Consider the following 5,756-nt stretch of genomic DNA (forward strand, 5'->3'; position numbering starts at 1 on the left):
GATAATGAATTGGAAAAATAAGTCAAGGGTTAACATCCTGCAGTGCTGAGACTAGAATTGCTGCTTTGACCCCTATCTACTACTTCCAGAAACATAGGGATACCTAAGGTAGACTCAGGTATGTCATCATTCTCTGGCTCCAATGTCACATTCAACAATATCAGATAGAAGAATCCATGTATAATGTCTGTTGAATCATAGAATCATAGAATCGACCAGGTTGGAAGAGACCTCCAAGATCATCCAGTCCAACCTATCCCCCAGCCCTATCCAGTCATCTAGACCATGGCACTAAATGCCTCATCCAGTCTTTTCTTGAACACCTCCAGGGACAGTGACTCCACCACCTCCCCCAAAAAAACCCATTCCTGGAGGCACTGCAGTATCAGGATGATGTGGAGCAGAGGGAGCAAGCTCTGGATCCAACTCCCATGCCCGAAAATCCCTTTAGTATAAAGTCCTCTCATCAAGGACGTATCAGATATTAAACGGATAAGAACAGATACTGCACATGATCTTAGCCAAAAGGCCGAGAAGCGATGTTGTGCAGGTTATAACACCTGCTGGATTTTCACAAAGGATGTTAGCTTACAGGCAGGAAAGATGAGGTAGTATTGAAGCTATGAACTTTTTAGAGATCTCTTACACCATCCCCATTGTCTTTGCCACACCCTACTTGGAAGTGATACAGTGAGGACACCTAAGGAGATTAAAGTCCCTTTAACACCTTACGAATCTCATGTATCACTTTGGAAAACAGTATGTAATGACTTCCACACAACTGCTGTTTCTAAGAGTTCATAGCCTTACTCTCTTTATCCTGTCCATACATCTAGTTTTGAAGCTTCCAGACACAAAGCACAATGTATTGTTTTGTGGGTCAGGTTCTTCTAGCTTTTCTGTCAGTGGGTAGTACCATTACTTCCAGTACAAGCACCCTCAGCCAGGAGGGTGAGAGGTGAAAGTAGCAAGGTCTACACATGTCTATTTTTAGTCTTATGGTGAGGGCATTGCAGTAGTAGCTCTATGTCCCTATACTTAAGGCAGCCCTAGCCACACATGTAGCTGTTTCTGTGTTCAACAGTGAGAAACAAACTACCCCATTCTTTGCCATCTCTATTCCTATGATTTCATGATACTGTATTTTAAACATGGAAAGGCTCTGGAAGAACTTTCATATAAAGTTCTTCCAAGGCAGACCAAAGCATCTGCTTGTGCCAACTGGCCACACTATAAAGAAGTGTGTATGATGTGTGATGAAGGGTTTCAGTTCTTGTCTTCACTGTACTTAATCCTGCTGGGCTAGCAGAGTGGAAGATCCAGAATAAGAATGTTGGATGTAGTGGAGCAATCTAAGGTTCAATCAGGGTACACCAAAGACCATGCAGGTAGCCAGAGAAGGTTAGCAACAATGATATCATGGCCCTTACCTAAGTGCAGAATTGAAGTTGTTGATCAGGCTTGGTGATACCATGAACAACAAAGGACCTTTGTGCCATTCTATGATATTTTTACATACCATAATAGAAGCTATTTCTACTTCAATGCGATAACCATTTACTACTAGTTTTAAATAGGGCAGGTGTGATTAAATTTGAGCCATGTTGTTTTCAGGCAGATGCAGGCAGGCTCATGTTTCTGCAGGTGCCTGTTTTGTTGTATAATGAGACATAAAGCTCAGGGGCACAAGAGGTACAATCAGACATAAACCTCTGAGATCCAGTTGTTTATATGAAATAGCTCAAGCCTAAAATTTGAGTTCATCTTGGTGTGCAGATTTAGAGAACCTACCTGCAAACATGATTTACAATCCAGTAATTCAGGGGAGCCCACGGATCTGTTATCTCTGTTAGAGAAATGAGGTTCCCCAAATTCAGCTTGCTCAGGAGTTTGAAACAGTGACTGCCACTGCTTGCAATTCTTTTTAATTTCCAAGGTCTATCCCTTCCTTTTCCAGCATTACTGTATTTTAATACAAACTCCCTCTTTTCAGCATCATCTCCAGACATCTCATCTACTTGTATCCTAACGACTTACCCAACTACTTGACTCGTTGTCATCTCTTTCAAGTCAGATCTCTCCAGGGATGGTGCTGCTGAATGCTCAATGTGCAGATTGCTCCTGAGTGATGCTGCCGAAGGATCTCACAGTCACTGGATTGCTGCTGTGTGCCCCAGGCAGGCACTTAACCCACAGCTTAGGCAAAGGCTCTCCGTAGGAAGCAGGGAGCTGCCTCTGCACATCTCATCTGAGTGGTTCACACACCAGCCGTAGTGTGCTATCATGTTTTGAGAACTTCAGACGTATATCGTCATCAACATATGTGCAACGTGTTATGCCAAAAATTTAAAGTCTGGGGCAAAAATACCAGTGGGGCACTTTAAATAAACAACCAAGGCACAAATTTTCCAAACAACTAGTTCAAACAGAAAATTGGAATGTTATGAACAATAGGAGAACAGGCTAGATTTTATTGTAAGGTTGTGTTTTTAAGGAGTACTAAATTTAGTATCTAAAGATGTTCATACTTGAATATATTTAAATAATTACTCTGTAAAATATTCATCCTACAATCTGTATTCTTGCTTTTCAGGTGTCTTAGCGTCTAACAAATCTGTATTCCTGACCTTAAAAAGTATGTTCCTTGCCTGAAACAAGTTTAAACAATAATGTAAGATGCCATGAAACTTGAAACCTCCTCTGTCAAGTCAAGAGGAGATTCATTCAAGATAATCCATTCCATATTTTCAAGAAAGTCTAGAGTTTTCTAGCTCAGCCTCATCTAGCATTTTCACCTGAGACCTCTTTCCTCTCATGGGACCTCTTCAGGCTGTGCCATGGCAAGCACATCTTAGCTGTGGTTTAATAACAACATTTTAAAACAGCCCTCAGCTCATTTCAGGCTCAGTGCTTGGGCAGTTTTGCTGGTGCAGTTGTTTGCACACCACTTACGGAATTGTATCAAAGGTTCAAGTCCACGTAAACCCAATCCAGGTTAATTCTGGTACTAGAAATGATGTCAGGAATGGTTTCCTGACCTGTGGACAGATTTTGAAGTGATAACTTTCCCCTAGTCAACACTGAGATAGAACAGACACTCTTCCAGGATTTTCATGAAAAATGGGTCATAGCCTCCTGGGTTAGTTCTGACTAGGGCACCCAAAGTGACAGCAACACAGTAGTGAAAAAAACCTGTCCCCTTTTCACCCAGCACATTGCATGTGATGAAGATCATTGTTGTGCATTTACATCAGAAGAACTTGGGGAGCTTTCACTCCCTTGTTCAGTTATTCAGTATGAGCAGTGAGGCTCATAAATAGGGTTAGAAGTACCCCTTCGAAAGAGGAATATCCACCTAAAATAGATCTATTTCAAAGGCAGTGGCCCAAGAGCAATTGCTGTTTGGGGTCCTCAATATAATTCAAACCACACTGTCTCCCAGAAAAAGCTTTTAGTTAAGGGGCTATGATTTTAAGAAGGCTTTATACCCCATATGTGCACTATGGATCATGGAACTAGGAAGCAGTAAAAGTTGAGTACAGCTAGTATACCAGAGACTGACAGCATTATGACTTTTATCAGTTATGTGAGAAATAAGTCCAGTCTTAGTAAGGCAGTTAAGCTAATATGACCGTACTCCTGTGTCACAGATTTATGGTACACAGTCGGCCCTATAAAGCAATTGTTTAGAAAACAAGGGCTTGTTCGGACAAGTAGTCCTTGTTTGCAAGTCGCCCTGAACTCCTTTCACCCAGAGCAGTCCCTCAAAAGGGCACCAAACAAGTTAGCAGACTGTGAGAGACCCCAGTCAACCAACGCACAGCCTTTCGTGTCCTAGGGCAGTCCAGGTTGCCTTGCAGAAGCATGCAGAACAATAAACCAAACACTACAGATTCATCATCTGGAAGATACATGAACCAGCAGAGCAGACCTGGACCAGCTTATACTTGGCTCAACTATGACATCTTCTATTGCTTATGCCTCAGATCCTCCACCTGCATAGGTAAAGCTATTTTGCAAAGCCTTTTTATATCTGTAAATGAAAACCATATAAATGCTGAATGTTGTTGTAATGAAAAGTATTTTCCTGGGCTGTTCTGAGTCAGTGGGAAATCCAGATTGGACTCTGCTCCTGGAATGTTATTGCAGTGACACTTTTACAGCAAGAGTGCTTTCCTCCAAAAATATAAAGTCTTGAGAGGATAAAGTAGATCAAGTTTAGTGGTTTAGGGTCAGTCAGTTACTCAATGTTACAGCAGTTAGAAGGAGGTGAAGGAAAGATGGGTGATTTCAGTAAGGTACCTACAGGGAGCTGTGTGCCAGGACTCAAGCCTGGTGATTCATAAGCTGTTCGTCAGTAGCTGTTAAATATCTGCTTTTTGCCAAGGCTCACTGTTTCAGTCTGCCAAAGATACTGGATAAACAGTCACTGTAAAAAAATTATAGTTTCTCTGGGGAAAACAAAAGCTTTTTGTGGCATAATACAACATCATAAATTAAAAGTTGGGGTTTTTTTTGTTTTTTAAATTAAGAAGTTACATCATGTTTTGATGTAATGTGATGTGGCAGGTCATGCTTTTAATTTTAATAAGCTCAAAAGAGAGAGCCAGAGATTGAGATTTGGGAATATAAATATTGTTTCTGAACCTATAACATCTCTTGTTGGAGGCTAGCAAAGCAGGTTCACCTCTGCCATCTGGGTTCAAGTTTTATTTCAGGAAAACAATTTGAAATGATTTCTGGGGGTATCAGCTTCAGTTGATGAACTGAATTTCCACTCCACAGACCTTCCAGGAAATTGCCAAACAGCATTAGCACTTCTATAGTATTCATCATGCTTAGGTATTGCTGTGCTTTAAAAAGAACTGTCGCCTCCAGCTTACCTTTGTTCAAGTGTCCTGTACCGTTCAAACCTCTTCGATGTTACGAAATTCCAGTACAAGAAACCCAGAACTGTATTTCAGTGGTGCTTCCAGTGAGTGCCCAGTGATTTCAGGAGGAAGTGGAGTGTTCCAAGTGCATCTCTGAATAGTTGGCTCTCAACCAGAGGCATTTCACTTTGGAATTCAGGATGGAAGCGGATCATTTTAGCATCCACTTGACAATGTGGGTCTCCTTGGCGTCATAGGACTATGAGAGAGAGCAGAATTCATGTATCATTACACTGATGGGAGCTTTCAAACATGGGCCAGTAAATAGATGCCAAAAGGGTGAATAGCAGGTCTGGGTTCTCATTGCTTTTCCAGAAAAAAAAAAGAAAAAGAAAAAAGGTAATATGTTTTTATGCATAAGGTAGCACAGAAAGGGTATTAGCCTTGATTTTAACCTGCGGTCATTGCTGTAATGCAGAGGGCTGGGAGTGCTGCAGGACCATACAATATGAATCACCTATTCAGCATTTCACCTTCTGAATTTTATTCATTTTAATTTCAGCTCAGTCACTGAAAGATGTGATCTGAACCCAGCATTTATTCGATCGTGTCTGACATGACTTTACTAGATGGTCATTGCTCTCTTCTCACTTACTTGGTTTGATTTCACCAGATGTGACTCCTGGAGGGGAATTGCCCTCATTCCGCATTGACTTTGGCTGCAGAGGGATCCTGGAGCTTTCACTGCCTCCCTTGGCAGAAACTTGGCACTTTCTAGAGGAGTCTTGCTTAAGCCTTGGGAGAATGAAATAGGAAATGACTACTGTAACACAGCTGAGTAATGTGGTTCATTTCAAGCCGCTCAGACAACCACCTCACTCTCTG

At 41.5% G+C, this 5,756-nt stretch overlaps 1 non-coding gene across 1 annotated transcript; it reads right to left on the bottom strand.

Moving 5' to 3' along the window:
- Window positions 1-354: 354 nt before the first annotated feature.
- Window positions 355-541, bottom strand: LOC135188590 (U2 spliceosomal RNA). Its single transcript, XR_010307751.1, has one exon. It is a non-coding gene; the product is annotated as a U2 spliceosomal RNA (small nuclear RNA).
- Between the last annotated feature and the right edge of the window lie 5,215 nt (window positions 542-5,756).

The sequence above is a fragment of the Pogoniulus pusillus genome, chromosome 29 (genome assembly GCF_015220805.1).
Source record: "Pogoniulus pusillus isolate bPogPus1 chromosome 29, bPogPus1.pri, whole genome shotgun sequence".
In the NCBI taxonomy this organism is placed as follows: domain Eukaryota; kingdom Metazoa; phylum Chordata; class Aves; order Piciformes; family Lybiidae; genus Pogoniulus; species Pogoniulus pusillus.